A 17,048-nucleotide genomic window follows, 5' to 3' on the forward strand; every position below is an offset into this window, starting at 1 on the left:
AGTAAACCTAGAGTCGAACAATCTAGGTGTGTGGCATTTAACCTAGTGTCAGTAAACCCAGGTTGAACTAGTAAACCTAGAAATGGACATCTAGGCAAAGATGATAAGAACCTAGCAAGTGTATCTAGGTTAAGTGATGTGGACATAGAACCTAGAGTGTTGGAACCTAGGTTGATGAGTATAGTGATATAGCCACTAGATTGAGCTAGGTCGACAGTATAGGGTTGGCTATGAACCCTCGACCTGTGGTAAGTGGATTTCGGAATCCCAGGACTTTGCTATGTTCCTTGTACGGGATTCGCCGCCGCGCTTTGTACCGAGGTTAGATTGGGGGCGATCACATGAAGATCACCGCCCGGGGCTTGAACCATTGTCATGGCTTTTGTGCGACGATTTCGCCGCCGAATGGTTAAGCCGTTTGAGGATCAGACCGCCAGAGTAGACTGAATCCATGCTGGATAAGTACGATGCGGGTGCCTCCAGGTGACTGAGTCTGACATGACCGTTGTTGGGTGTGGTGCGACCCGTTCGCCACCAGACGGTATGTCATGTCTCGAGCTCACGCTGGGTAAGTGCAACGCGATCGCCACCGATGGTCAAGTCTTGTGACTCGAGCCGTGTTCAGCGTGTGCGACGATTTCGCCGCTAGGAGGCTGAGTCAGAGAGAGTGCGGTAGGCTGTTGAGCAGCCAGTGCGCGGACTATCCGCGGATGATTGACTCGAAGCCGAGTCAGGTGGTTAGCTATGATAGGGTACAGGAACCCTTATGAGCTAGAGATAGAGGCTTGAGCTAAGGTAAATAGAAACCTTAGAAGTTAGTAGTTGGTGTTGTGATCCTAAGGTAATAGAAACCTTAGAGTAAAATTATGAGCTAAAGCAGTCAAGTAAAAGTAGAATTAAAATGATATACTAGATGTTGCATGTTGTTCATATCGCATATCGTGAGGCATGGCATGTATTTCAATTGAATATATATATCTGTTGTATATTGTTGAACTAACATGTTGCAGTGCCTCCTCGGACCTATCGGTCGAGCTTTTCCCTTGGGTGGCCGTACCCACTAGAAACCATGGAGTTGGTTCTCACCCCACGTTGTTTTGGGGTTTTCAGGTCGTTCGTGTGCGGCGCTGCGGCGCGAGGCGAGGGCGTAGCTCAGTAGATAGCGCCCCACCACAGAGACCGAGGTAGCAGTACCCTGAGACAACCTAGCTTAGGGGTCTAGAAGACAAGAAAAGAAAATGTATCAAACTCTGATGTAATAGCAAGATTATAATTTGGAAGTAAAAATGTAAACAGAAACTGTGATGTATAACGTGATTGTGAAATGAATGCTTGTAATAGCAAGTAGATTATGTATTTGATACTTCCATATGCAATCTGGATTGATATCCGTTCCTTGTTGGAACATTCGTTGATTGTTTGGATTGCGACGCCTTGGACGTACTGGGGAGACTCTGTCCGCGTACAAAGAAATCCCCGGTCCGTTCGGCGGTCTGTCGTCGGCGCCGCGACCCGGTCCAAATAGGCGGTTGGTCGCGGGGCGTGACAGATAAGATGGTATCAGAGCATAAAGTAGAAAATGGAAAAAATAGTTTAGACAGACCTAGGAGACCCTAGGATAGCAAACCATAGGAGATTAAGGCTCGTAAGAGACGAGGACTTATTTCTTTTGGCGAAAGGTTAATCGATTGGGTTGTGTCACAACCTCTAAGACGGATATTAGAGGTAGACTCAAGGTATGGTTTATTCTCGACCAAGTGTGTTTATGTTTGGCGCGCACAACATAAAGCCGAGTGACGAGAATAGACGTCCTTGTTTTACTTTCGCCTGATTGGCTTTTGAGCCGGTGTTAGTGGTCTCGTGTTCGACCCGGAGGGTCGAGGACTAATCGAGTTGTCGTGTTTCAGGAAACGATGGCACCGCGTAGGCGATCTTCGTCCAGATCGGCGCGGGAGGGGACAAGTGGCGTCCCCGAGCAAATCAACGCGAGTGGAGACTCGGAGCTTCGCGATCAGTTGGCCACACTCATTGGAGTGATGCGGCAACAAGCTGATGTGGTGCAGCGGCAGCAGGAGGCTGCTATGCGCCAACAGGAGCGAATGGAACGACTCCAAGAGACTGTGGATCGGCTGGTGGCAGCACCAGCTGCGGTTGGTCGAGGACAGCCGGGAGTTGCGGCGGAGCTGTTTCCGTCGGGGTCGGGCGATCCGACTCCTGTTGGCCCAGAGGTTGCGGCGGAAAGGGAGCGAGCTTTAGCAGCCCTCATGACTTTCAAGAAGTTTGATCCGCCTACCTTTGATGGTGAAGATGCAGATCCGTGGGTCGTTGAGATGTGGATCGATTCCATGAAAACACTCTTTGAGGATCTGTACACGCTGGAGCGAGACAAAGTGAATCTAGCCGCGCATTACCTGAAACAATCAGCGAAGGTGTGGTGGAAAGGCGTCAAGCGAGATCGACCGCCTAGTCTCCCTCCTATAACTTGGGAAGAGTTTCGGGGAATGTTGTTCTCTGCTTATTTCCCCGATAGCGAGAAGCGGAAACTTCAGGAGAGGTTTCTTAAGCTGCGGCAGGGAAGTCGCACGGTCAGGCAATACGAGCGAGAATTTTCCCGTATTGTGCATTGTGTCCCAAACGTGGTGCGGGATGACAAGGACAAGGCCGACTGCTTTGTGCGTGGACTTCGGCCAGACCTGTACCAGACGGTGCTTGTGCTAAAGTTGCAGACTTTTGCTGAAGTCCTGGATCGGGCCTTGTGGATAGAACAAGGCAATGCTTTCCTGCGGGAGAAGCGTGAGGAGCATTACAAGGAAAAGGGAAAAGAACGGCCGGTGAGTGGACACGATGGTCAGTCAAGTTCCAAACGGACCTCAGTGAGGACGCGCTCTCGATCTAGAGCTCCGGGGACGTATCACATTCGGTCCTCGGCGAGATGTGCAATTTGTGGAGGCCCTCATTTTCCACAGCAATGCGAACAACGAGAGGGCAAGTGCTTCAAGTGTGGGCTGCCGGGCCATGTGCGGGACGAGTGTCCACAGGGTGATAACCGGGCCTTGACACTGGCGATGGCCCATTCCTCCTTGGGACAGCCGGCGGGTGTGCCACCTGCGGCATGGTCGGGGGAGCGGCCGTTGAGAGTGATGCAACCAGAGGGTTCGCGACGGGCGCCAAGTGGCCATGGATAAGCGACCCGAGCTGTGGTGCCTGCCGTTGCTGACGACGTTGTGGCAGGTATGAGTTAATTGAGCAAGCATATACTTTTACATGATCTCAAGTTGATGCATAGTATGCATTTATCATATGGTCAGTTGCTACTATTTATACATTGCATAGTAGGGACCGAATAGTCGGATAAGTAGACACCCGTACATGCTTGCGTTGTGAGAAGTGGCACCTGCTGGTGCAAGCCGAACGCCAAGTGGTGCTGGCAAATGGCTAGTGGTGATGTTGGACAGGAAACGAGGCTCGCAATGGAAACCGAGTGATGAAAGGACTCTCAAAGTGATGGGTTAGAGATTTACAGAGTCGGGCTTTGATGTTTGGGAACGCGCGAATATCCCAAAAGTATTTCGGATGTGGATTCGGTAAATCGAACGGTGGAGATGAACCACTGTCGCTAAATTGGCTGGTTAGTGCCGAGTTTGGCCTGTTGGCCTAGTAGTACCTCGAGTTGAGGTGGATGAGTTATGCCTGTGTGGTAGGTGTGCATAGGCTAAGTTGCCTAATGCTAGGCTTCGTGTGAGACGCTGTAGAGGCTTAAAGCGCTCGAGTATAGATACTCGTAGAGTACGGTTTCGATTCAGCCGGTCGAGTGAATTGGCAGTAGCACTTCAGCAGGGCTAAGTGTGAAGCGGGCCATAGATCACTCGTGAGGGCTGATGGCTCGCACTAGGTGCCTAGGAGCCGATAGAGTGTGTAGCTCTGTAGAGCATGTCGTGTAGGACGACGTTGGCGGGTAGTGCTTGGGGACGACCCGTGCCTGGACCATCTGTGGACTATGGAGCCTGGGCCCATTGGGCAGGCGCAGTCAACTGTGAGAGACAGCGGCCCGATACCTATAGGTAGGGCGGAGAGTTTTGGTCAGGACGGTAGTCCGAGCTGAGACCCGAGTACGTGGAATGCCACGTGATAGATCATGAGATTGATGACGCACCGAGTGTGTGGTGACCCAACCCAAGGATTAGATGTGGATTGGGATCTTGATAGCTCCTGGTTGGAGTGTGTGCGAGTTCTCCAATGAGAATGTCGCCCAATGATGATTAGGTCTACGCTTGCGAGCGAGAGACGCTAGGCGTCGTTGAGACGAGTTTAGTCGGTAGGCCTACGTAAGGTGGGTGACTGTTGGTCCACCCGTAGAGATTGATGGTCGATGCGACCAATGACCCTGTGAATGAGCTTAGACTTCAGTTGCGAACGAAGGGTTCGTGCAAATTCACCGCCGGAGTAGAGTGGCGTTGATCGTGGCTTATGGTTTTAAAGGATAAAGAGAATCGAAGTGCTCTTATAAGGCCTCGAGTTAATGAAAGCCACGTGAGAATTGGAGTTGATACGCTCAAGTTAGTGGAAACAAGTGGATGATACTCTCAGGGGAGTTGAGGTTGAGACATGCCGAAGTGTGCCATCTCGTGATAGGGCAAAGATTCGATTGAGATTGAAGCACTCGCGATTGGCCGAAGCACCGATGATATGGTTGATATGCAATGCCGGTGGTCGGAATCGGAGTGGAAAGGTATGATGGTACCCTCAATAACTCGGTAGGCCAAGTTGATGTGGTTTGAATTTCGCGGACGAAATTCTTTTAAGGTGGGGAGAATGTAACCCCCGAGGTTTCGGAAGAAATTATCGAACTTTAGCCAAACCGACTACAATATGCGAAGAAGATGGATGGACATGTTTCCGTTGGTATTCCAACATGATTGGAAGGGTAAAAGTGAGTTCCAAAGGAGTTGGAAGGATCTTAACATCGTACGGCGTGAAATAGAGCTGAAAAGAAGTGAAAACAGCATTCTGCAGGTGCTGTACCGGTACAAGCATGATGGCTGTACCGGTACAACCATCACGGAACAGTGCTACGGCGCTGTACCGGTACAAGGGGGCCTTGTACCGGTACAAAACCCGCGAAACCAAGCAAGCCAGCTCTCGGTTTTGGTTGTCTGTCAGGCCTTGTACCGGTACAAGAGCCCGTGTACCGGTACAAGGGACCCAGAACAGTGGGTTAAGTTGGAAAAACGAAAAATATTGAGGGGCTAGGTGGATATTGTTACAATACACTATTAGAGAGTGTTTTATCTCACTCTCTCTCACTCCCACAGCTCCCTCCATCTCTCTCTGTTCGTGACCAAGGGGAGAACCGAAGGGAGAAGAAAAGAAGGAAGGAAAGCAAGGAAAGGAAAAGAGAGAAAGAAAGAGAGGAAGAAAAAGAGAAAAGCAAGGAGAAGAAGAAGAAGATCTTCATCTTCATCCTCATCTTCATCTTCTTCCTCATTTTGGAGCTTTTGAGAGGTAAGCTTCTTGCTCCCTCTAATGGTGAATTTTGGTAGAATGGGTTTTAAACCCTAGAACCCAGAGTTTTGAAGCTTCTAACTTATTTAGAACCTTGTGGAGAGCTAGAACACCATGAAATCCATGGTTGTCTCATGAAGCTCTAATGGTGGAATTCTAGGGTTTGCTTTAAACACCCTAGAAATGGTTTGAATGCTCCTAGTTGAGCTCCTAGATGATAAACAAGCTTTCTTTTGCTTGTTTTATAGATCAAATCCGAGGTATTAAGCCTATGTTGCATTGGGGCATCTCAAATGGGAATTTTGCTAATGTGGGGTTTTGATCTATTTTGAGTGCTTGGAAACCTAATTGCTAGGTCAAGAAACGCGTGGGCGAAGACGGATTGAGCATTCGTCGAGCCGTTTTAAAGTTATTAAAGAAATAAGCCTTGAGGCTTCATTCTTGCCTGTAGGTCCGAGACGGCATCGTATTGTCGTGGGAACGGACGTGTGGCATCGTGGCGCATAACCGAAGACCTATAATTTCCGGATTTGTAAAGCGGAACACGGTTGAGGCGCAAGAGCTTGTCGGGCCCAAAGGGTGCCGAGTGCCGCGGGAGGCCGATTGCAAGTGTCGACAAGCAATCGGAACGCGAGTTAAGGTGGGTTGTGCTTACCGAAGCGACTAGGTCGCCCTTTATGTCTTAGCAATGTAATCTCACGTTGATGCATGTGCATGTAGACAAGGCTAAATGATGCATTAGTAAATATGCATAGAGTAAATGCAAGCAAAATAAAGAATGCATGATGAGCATGATAAATAAATAATGCAAGCAAGTAATTGGAATGCATGATGATAATAATGCATAGTGTAAATGTATGTTAAATAATGATGCATAGAGCCATGCTAGTAAATGTTAAGTAGAGAGCATGATTAATATAAGATGCAAATGCTAAATGGAAAGCATGCTAAGTAATTGATGCTAGTTGATGTAAAGAATGCATGTACTAATTATGCATAGATGGAAATGCTAAGTAGAGAGCATAATGAGCATAGCATGTATATAATGCTAGTTAAAGTAGAGAATGCAAAGTAGCATCATGAGAGCTAAGTAAGTGACATGATAACTCTAGTGTAAATAGAGTTGATTGGACAACTAGGTTGTCGGATAGATCGAGTGGCATCTAACCTAGTGTTAAAGAACATAGGTTGATTAGTAAACCTAGAGTTGAACAATCCAGGTGTGTGGCATTTAACCTAGGTTGATGAGTATAGTGGTATAGCCACTAGATTGAGCTAGGTCGACAGTATAGGGTTGGCTATGAACCCTCGACCTGTGGTAAGTGGATTCCGGAATCCCAGGACTTTGCTATGTTCCTTGTACGGGCTAGGGCGTTCGTGCGACGACTTCGCCGTCGAGCTTTGTACCGAGGTTAGATTGGGGGCGATCACATGAAGATCACCGCCCGGGGCTTGAACCATTGTCGTGGCGTTTGTGCGACGATTTCGCCGCCGGATGGTTAAGCCGTTTGAGGATCAGACCGCCAGAGTAGACTGAATCCATGCTGGGTAAGTACGATGCGGGTGCCTCCAGGTGACTGAGTCTGACATGACCGTTGTTGGGTGTGGTGCGACCCGTTCGCCGCCAGACGGTATGTCATGTCTCGAGCTCACGCTGGGTAAGTGCAACGCGATCGCCACCGATGGTCAAGTCTTGTGACTCGAGCCGTGTTCAGCGTGTGCGACGATTTCGCCGCTAGGAGGCTGAGTCAGAGAGAGTGCGGTAGGCTGTTGAGCAGCCAGTGCGCGGACTATCCGCGGATGATTGACTCGAAGCCGAATCGGGTGGTTAGCTATGATAGGGTAGAGGAACCCTTATGAGCTAGAAATAGAGGCTTGAGCTAAGGTAAATAGAAACCTTAGAAGCTAGTGGTTGGTGTTGTGATCCTAAGGTAATAGAAACCTTAGAGTAAAATTATGAGCTAAAGCAGTCAAGTAAAAGTAGAATTAAAATGATCTACTAGATGTTGCATGTTGTTCATATCGCATATCGTGAGGCATGGCATGTATTTCAATTGAATATATATATCTGTTGTATATTGTTAAACTAACATGTTGCAGTGCCTCCCCGGACCTATCGGTCGAGCTTTTCCCTTGGGTGGCCGTACCCACTGGGAACCATGGAGTTGGTTCTCACCCCACGTTGTTTTGGGGTTTTCAGGTCGTTCGTGTGCGGCGCTGCGGGGCGAGGCGAGGGCGTAGCTCAGTAGATAGCGCCCCACCACAGAGACCGAGGTAGCAGTACCCTGAGACAGCCTAGCTTAGGGGTCTAGAAGACAAGAAAAGAAAATGTATCAAACTCTGATGTAATAGTAAGATTGTAATTTGGAAGTAAAAATGTAAACAGAAACTGTGATGTATAACGTGATTGTGAAATGAATGCTTGTAATAGCAAGTAGATTATGTATTTGATACTTCCTTATGCAATCTGGATTGATATCCGTTCCTTGTTGGAACATTCGTTGATTGTTTGGATTGCGACGCCTTGGACGTACTGGGGAGACTCTATCCGCGTACAAAGGAATCCCCGGTCCGTTCGGCGGTCTGTCGTTGGCGCCGCGACCCGGTCCAAATAGGCGGTTGGTCGCGGGGCGTGACACTGAACCTCTTGGTGCAGTTACCGTGTGATACAATCCTTTTATCATGAGTCCCGACTAGACGGAGGTTATGGAATAACTCGTCAAACCCCATCGTTTGTCATATGTTAAATTTATTCGACTCGAGTTTCTAATATCGGAAATCCTTTTTCGATATTTATTCTACCCTGGCCAAGGTCTTCTAAACTCAGTCTCATAAATCACATAGGACTAACACCCCTATCTACCAAGGAAGATAGATTCCATCTAAGTGCGCACCCTACTCGTACAATGAACCTACTGCAGCCAACATGCACCGCAAGGACCCGAATGGCTAGGGACCAAGTGTATGTACAGTCAAACTACAGTAACCTCATTGTGAATAGCCGAGGCACCGCAGGTTAAAGGACCAGTTACACTACTGCAATAATTGAGTAAGTCACTGACGAGTGAGTAGACATCCAAGTGACTTCTCGCGTTGGTCACGCTCGGTACCCTTGTTCTCCAATAACCACCTGCATATTCGCTTCAGTGTCCCCACACTGTCGACTCGAGACTCGTCTACCCAGAAAGGGAAGCGACCTATGCACCAATCTTACTGGATCAATCACCGTCCCCGTGATGATCCATTGATCGGGAGCATTTAGAAATTAACCACCAATGACACATGTCTCAAATTCTCAACACTTGAGAATATATGTCATCATCTTATTAATTCCTTGGACGATTCATGGACACATACACAACATGAATGAAAATAAAAACCCAAAGATATTCATAATATTTAAAAGTCAAATACAAATTTATGTCCTAGAATGAATATATGTGTCGGCCTGGCTGGCTACTAGGGCATACATCTAACATGAAGGACCCCAAATATTATAGCAAGACTAAGCATATCGATTTGAAGTATCACTTTATTTGTGAGGTAGTGGCACAGAAGGAAATATTCTGGAACACATTTCTATGAGTCGTATAGTTGCCGATCCTCTAATTAAGCTGATTATCAGAGAAATATTTTTGGCTCATGTTAAAGTCCTTGGATTCTATAGGATTTGATTGTGTAGGCAATCGATTATTTTAGTGTTTTTATTATATTCTTTGATTATTTAAATTTAAATTATTCTTTTGACAAACATATTCATTAAGATTAGCACATGTACATATATATCTTATATTGTTGAAGAAGGAATTGATAGTATGTCGCAGATTGATTGGCTCTTCACATAGACAATCATTTTTTCGGTACTATAGAGAACGAGCGAAAATCAAGGCATTAATGGAAGCCGTGTTGGTTGGCACCAACATGAGGTCATAAGCGAGATTGCATACGGATAGTCCTACAATTCATATGGCCTGTACAATTAGAGCTAGATGTGAGCACACTGTTTGGTGCTTGAGCTAGCGAGTAAATGGAGAACTCAGTCTAAACACTCCGGGAGTGACTTAGCTAAGATTCATATGGCATTGAAAGACATACGCTCATTGAGATTCTCTGTCATAATATGTATTTCATACTACATATCTTAGGTGACCAAATAAAGGAGATGGGTGAATGGGTTGCTACTTTCTCACTGTGTGAGTTCCTATGGACTCATTTTGAGGCTATGCGTTTAGTGATTTTTGACTATATCATTAGGTAAAAGAATTGATGTTGCTATTTTGACATATTTTCTACGGCTATAAGTGATGCAGCTTTACGGGCATTGCTGGAAAAACAATCAATTTTGAACTTAGTGGCATAAGGGCTTAATGAAAATCAGTTGGATTACAATGAGACACTTTGACTTATTGTTGATGAGTTGTGTCGCTTCAGCATAACGAAATAATCATGAGAATAGTGTCATAATATTCATAACAGAGATTAACATGGCTTTTTGAGGGATTAGTGATACTGAATCTAATATAGTCTAATGGTCTAAGGCATCACGAGTTTAATATTCTTTTTTGAGGGTTGATGTATGCTGACCTTATGCGGTTTCTATGTAGCGCTCCCAAAATACCAGTTGAGTCGATAGTTGCACTGTTCATTTTCTTATATGAATGGAATCAATAGTGGTATAATGTTAAGAAAATTGTTATGATGATATTGATCTCGTTATGTGCACGTGAGATGTTGGCATTTGGTTAAACCGAATCAGGTGCGCCTATGATCGGGCTCGATCCGATGGTTATTATGTTTTCTAATTGGTCTACACTTAATCTCGCTTTTAATTTGGAAAGCTAATTAGAGGTATCTTCTAGCCATAATAGGATAGCAATTACAAACCAACTTGGCCTAATATTCTACTTACCTATTAGAGTATTGGGATCCTGATAAATATACAGGCGATTCTTAAATAAAGATGAACAAGAAAAAATAGAAAAATGCTCATAAATTCATGAACAATTTTTTAGCTATCTTGTGAGAGAGCAAAACCAATAGTCTCCATTAACCTATTGCTTCTAGAAGGTTTTGAACGATGGATTATAAATCTAGCTCGTTCGTAGCTCAATTTACTACGGATTTGGAGCGTTAGAAGACCTTTGTGAATGATCCAAAAACACCTAAATCAATCCCTACTATTCGTGTAATATACCGAAACTCGGTAGAGTATATCGAACTTTAGTGAAATTGACCAAAGTGTGCGAGAGAAATAGTTGGACAAAGTCCATTTGACATTACAACTATGTTTGAAGGGTTAAAATTGAGTTCTAAGGGAGTTAGAAAGGTTTTAGCATTGCTCGGCGCGAATTGGAGTCGAAACAATGCAAAATTGAAGTCTGGAGCATTGTTAACCGGTAAAGCATTGAAGGAGTACCGGTATCAGGCAAGCAGCCGAGAGTAGTAGCTCTCGGGTTTTGCCTCTGGAGGTCTGCTTAACCGGTGACACCCCTGGTGCGTACCGGTACCATGCTGCAACCCGAGAACAGCCAGCTCTTGGGTTGGGCTGTTGAACAAGAGGCGTATCGGTGACGCCCACCCGCGTATCGGTACCCTGCACTGCGAAACAGCAGTTTTGGTCTGCTGCAAATAAAAGAAAATGGAGGGCTTGGTTGCAATTATAGCAACTTATAAAAGACCCTACACCCCTCATCTCTCATTCCAGCAGTGAATACACCACTCCTCCTCATTTCTCTCCCTCTCTCTCTCTAGGAACTCCCTCTCAAGGTGGTTTGGTGGAGATTAGAGAAGATTGGAGAAAATTTTAGAGCTTTTGGAGGATCTAGAGCTCACCTACACGAAGGAGCTTGGAGAGCTTGTAGGCTAAGATGAGGTTTCTTGAAAGATTGATGTTAGGGCTTGGTTTTATGCCCTAAATCTTTTGATTTTGGTCTTCTTACATGAATGGAAACCTAGTAAAAGCCTTAGAAACCTATAAAAATCCATGGTTGCCTATGAGTTCTCATGGTGGATTTCTAGGGTTTGTTTCAAATGCCCTAAGAATGGTCTTAAATGGTTCTAGATGAGTTCTTAGATGATGATCAAGCTTGCTTTTGCTTGTCTTAGAGATCAAATTGGTGTATGTTGCTATATGACATGTTGGGCACCCAAAATTGGGACTTTTGCCATAGATGGGTTTGGAGGTAAATTGACCTTATAGAAACCAAATTGGGGGTATTTCTAACTTGTTGGTAGACTCTGTTTGTCGATCCGTCGAGTCTACATAGAGATATTCGGGAAAAAGCCTAATTTGGTTTCGTTTTGCCGCAAGCGAGAGAATAGGCATCCAAAAATCACGAAACTTTAACCGTAGCATGCACCCTAGCAACCATACGAGGTGGGTGGTGCTTTCCGAAATCGATGAATTTTTTTTATGTCTAAAGTGTCATTTTTGAGCATATGTATGTATAGTATCTTCATGCATTGTAGGGTTGATTGAGATATGTTATTTGCATACTTGTAGTATAAAGATGCTTATGAGAATGTTGAACAAATGTGTAAACCCTTTGTATGCATGAATGGTGACAAAGACCTAGATGAGGTAAGGAACAAAATGACATTATGACATATGGATTGTGTGGCATTAGTAAATAAAAATAAATGGTAGAATTGGACTCTTAGTTGAGTGGCATCAATGAGTTTTGAATGCTAGAATTGAACACTTAGTGTGTGGCATTAATGAATCAAAAATGCATGTGAATGAGTATAAAGAACATGTAGTATAAATGACACTAGTGATGTTAAAGAATGCAAGTAAATGACATAGATGACATTATGACATAACAACCTTATAGTTAAGGGTCATATGAGCATTGTTTATAGTTAAGGATTGGATTGAACTTAGTATCCTTATAGTTAAGGATTGGATTATACTCGCCTATAAGTCCTGGCTTGAGGGTGGTAGTTCCCCCCTCAAGCGATGAGTTTCGGAGTTGTCATCACTGGGTTGGTGCTGTTTCCCAGAGGACGGTCTCGTCAGGTCGTAGTAGTCTTCCCGATGTTTGGGAGTATGCGTTGGTGAGTTGTAGGCAAACCCACGGGTTAGCCAAGAGATTGGGTAATGGAAATAAGATCTTGCATTCATCATGAGCATTCTATTTGAGTATATCATTGATTATATATTATTCAGGCATATTAGCTGCATTTGTATAGTTGGTTACTATCTCTCTATTCTTCTATTATGCCTGATTTAGACTTAGTGGGAAAGTCGGATAGGTCGGCGGCCGAACCCACTGGGAACTTTATTGTAGTTCTCACACCACTATTTTCACAGAGCCGGAACCAAGTGAGCCGGCCGACGATCGCGGTAAAGGTATCGCGCCATAGACAGGGACCACTCGAGTTGATTTCATATTTTGTTTAGTTGCATACCCTTATGTATCATCTTTTGTATTTGATGATTATAGATGTATGAATGATGGTTAAAATGTAAAGAGAGCCTATGTTAAATGTAAAAGTTATATTTTGAAAATCATGTGATGTAAAGAGAAGAAATGATGTTTAAAGAAAAAAATTTAAAAGTTGAATGCATGTATATGGTTAAAAGTTAATCATATTATTTGTATGATTGTATAGTTTAGATTCTTTCACTTTAGCTTCTGCTTGCCCTCGTGCAAGCCATATATTTATGTTTCCGCATGTGCAATATATCTATTTGAATTGTACTTGTGTTGATCCTTAGGCGGACAGGGAAGGTGCTGTTCGTTCGGCGTCTGTTCGACGAGCCCGAACCGATCGAATAGGCCGGTCACGGGGCGTGACAATTCGCGGCTTATCGAATTCTAATGCGAGTCACTTCCGAAAAAGATAAGAACGAATATTTTTTGCTGCATTCTACGGAAGCTAACTCTTTTGCTTGACAACGAAAGAGATAGTAAATGTCCATGAAAAAGGCAAGCTACTAAGGGCTGGTTTGAGAAGTGCTGATTGGAAAGCACTTACATTTTTTATTTTTTATTTTTTATTTTTAAGAACCACAAGATTCGTGTTGCATGCAAAGTACAAGATATGCTTCTGCAGTGAGGGTGAAAGAAGACAGCAAACAGTGCACATTCTATCTCATCCACTTCATTTTTTAAGAAAAGACTCGCCTTAAAGAATATGTCGGAACCCCTGAAGGTTTCCTCAGTTGCATATAAGACAGAAGATGGGAATTAAAGACATGTTGGTGTATGGAGTGCGCAAGAATAGTAAATAAGTAGTTAATTTATCCTCTTTTTTCGAGAATAGTTTTCTCTAGGAACGCATTTTTAGTCCTTTTATTTTCCCGGTGTGCTACTTGGTCAATTGCTAAACTCTTCCATAGATTGCGGTTCCATATGTGATCAGCTCTAAAAAAGAATTGGGGACGGTTGAATGATGTTGTAAAGTAACCTTTCTAATCTGTTTTTGATTTTTTAACTGAACTATAAAAATGAAGTCTTTCTGTAGAAGAATTAATTTTTTCTAGAAACCCAATGATTTTGATAGTTAAGATATATATACATATGTAGCAAATTTAGAGATTGAATTTGTTATCGTAAAGTACAGGACGTACGAGAGTAATGGCTGGGACATATTACAAAAATTTGTCAATATACTTTGTCCTATTTTTAGGTAATTGAAAATTATATGATGATAGGCAAATTTGTGTTCTCCAATAATTATATATTATTATGAATCACTATAGGATAGAAATTTTGATACTGAACTCGAAAATATTAATCTATAAGCCGTAACGATTAACTACAGTAAAGCCTTCCTGCCGCATCGCGTAGGCTCTTAACTAGTCATAACAATATTCTTCATTCTATGTTAGGAGATCTTGAAGTTTATTTATATGATGAATGTCTAGGCATTGCCTCAATTTTAGCCGCTTAGAAATAGCTACCTAAAATAATATATGATAAATTATGTGCAGCAAAAGAATATGATAGAAATTATGTAAGTGATAAAACGTTACGAAATAGGGTGCGGAAGCTAATGCATGAAATCCCTACATATAACATGTATAAGACAAAAATGTTATAAAAGGTTCCATGGTGTAGTGGTTAGCACTCCAGACTTTGAATCTGGCGACCTGGGTTCGAATCCCGGTGGGACCTATTTTAAAAATCTATAAGTTAAATATACATTTTTTTAAGTAAAGCAAATGCCATCCCTTGGATGCATAGTTAAAAAACTTCATAGAATTTTTATTCTATGGTTTTGGTCTAAATGAAAGACTACTACCAAAACAAAAGAATCTTTGAATTTTTTTTTTTTTAACATTAAATTAAGTGTGCTAAATCTAAATAAAGTAAAATAAAACTGGATAGTGCTCCTGATTATTCTGTCTTTATCTCATTCATAGAAAGCAGATTTAATCGTGAATCTTTGGTACCCAATCTGATCGTAATATCATAATTATAGGTACATATCATACAATTTCACAGGATTTATAACAATTAAATTTCTAAAATTTTAAAATTCAAAATTCAAAATTCAAAATTTAAAAATAAAAATTTAAAAATTAAAATTCAAAATTCAAAATATAAAATTAAAATTTAAAATTTAAAATTTAAAAATTAAATTAGATTTTATGTTTTAAATTTGAAATTTGAAATTTGGAATTTGAAATTTGAAATTTGAAATTTGAAACTTTAAATTTTAAAATGTAAAGTATACCATTTAAACTTTAAATTTTGAAATTTAAAAAATCTATAATTAAAATTTTAAATTTTAAATTTAATAATTTATAAATTTGCATATTTATAAATTTAAAATTTAAAATTTAAGTTTAAATTTAAATTTTGAAAATTGAAAATTAAAAATAAAAAATAAAATTAAAATTTGAAATTTGAAATTTGAGAAATTTGAACTTTTTGAAATTTGAAATTTGAACTTTTTGAAATTTAAAATTTAAAATTTGAAATTTGAAAGTTGAAATTTGAAATTTGAAATTTGAAAGTTGAAATTTGAAATTTGAAATTTGAAATTTGAAATTTGAAATTTGAACTTTTTGAAATTTGAAATTTGAAATTTGAAATTTGAACTTTTTGAAATTTGAAATTTGAGATTTGAAATCAAAATTAAAAATAAATTTTAAAATTTTAAAATTTAAAATTTAAAATTTTATGTTGAAATTTAAAATTTAGAAATTGATACATCTTTGGGAGCCCAAAATGATGGAATTTTTTTTCTTTGGTTAAAGTGGATTATAAGTTACTTCAATTTTTGAGTATGGTATAACTATACTCCAAAAATTACGTCATTTTTTTTTCCAAACGCTTCTTAGGATTATTTTTGCTACCGGCGTAGCATAGTTTAACTATGCTACGTTTTTAGATGTATCCAAATGGGGCCTAATTCTAAACTTTATAAAATACTCTATATTCAAATTTAATTATGAATTAAAGAGAGTAATCACTAAGGAAGAAGTGAAGAGTTAGAAAAAAAAAAAAAACGAAATAGTAATAACTAGTAATAAATAATCAACATAAAAGGAGTTACAATTGTAATTTATGAATAAGTTATGACTAGTGTAGTGACCCGCACGTTGCAGCGGGTAGATACTACTAAAGTAAAAATTTGTAGAGAATGAAATATCAACAAAATACAGAAATAACATAAAATAAAATATTATTTTTTAAAAAAACATACATTATGATTGGAAAAAAAAAATTAATCATTCAAAACGGATTAACTATGTTGAAAAGAGATGGCATATCATGCAAAACTCAGTTATACTAATAGCTTTCATAAAACAATCATCAAATATAATTGGTGTAACAATTATAACATGTCAAAAGAGTATCAAACTATATGAAGTACCAAAAAACTACTGAGATTTAAAACATGTATAACTGACGTACTTCAACTTTTCAACGTTTGCTTAACAGCCATATATAACAAAGAATTATAGAATAACTTTATGTATGGCTCTCTTCTGAAAAGTCCTTTTGCCAATATAAAGGTTTCTCTCTCTTTATTTATTTTATAGATGAAAATATATTAAGAATCTTTTAGTTATAAGGTATTTTGAAATAAGTCCATCAACTTTAATTATTTTGTTCATTGCATTCTTAACTAATTATTTCGGATGAGTTTTTTTTTAACTAAATATAATTATATGTTAACATTAATAATTCTCTTAGTTAATAGTCATTGATTGTTATTAGTTTAAGTCAAGAAATAGATTCAGATCAAATTCTTACTTTTAATCTTAGTTAACATTAGTAGAGACATCACAAAAAGAATAATATCATTAGAAGCATACATTGATGAGATGAGAAATAATTTTAAAAGAAATAACATATGTAAATTTCTTAATAAAGAAGAATTGGAATCTAAAGATTCAATCCAAATTTCAATCTATTCATCATCAAAAGATTTTTTTTTTTCCCTAGTGTGAAACTATCATCAAGTAGATTATCCTAATATAATTCAAATGAAAAAAATAATGGAAGGCCAAATCCAAACTATCACCAATATAATAACTATTTAAATTTAAAAGCTCAACTACTGAATAAATCCAACACATACTAAAT

At 40.7% G+C, this 17,048-nt stretch overlaps 1 non-coding gene across 1 annotated transcript; it reads left to right on the plus strand.

The window, feature by feature from the left end:
• The first annotated feature begins 14,552 nt into the window (after positions 1 to 14,552).
• On the plus strand, positions 14,553 to 14,624 carry TRNAQ-UUG. The gene has a single exon. It is a non-coding gene; the product is annotated as a tRNA-Gln (tRNA).
• The last annotated feature ends 2,424 nt before the right edge of the window (positions 14,625 to 17,048 follow it).

Source organism: Ananas comosus, unplaced genomic scaffold, assembly GCF_001540865.1.
Source record: "Ananas comosus cultivar F153 unplaced genomic scaffold, ASM154086v1, whole genome shotgun sequence".
In the NCBI taxonomy this organism is placed as follows: domain Eukaryota; kingdom Viridiplantae; phylum Streptophyta; class Magnoliopsida; order Poales; family Bromeliaceae; genus Ananas; species Ananas comosus.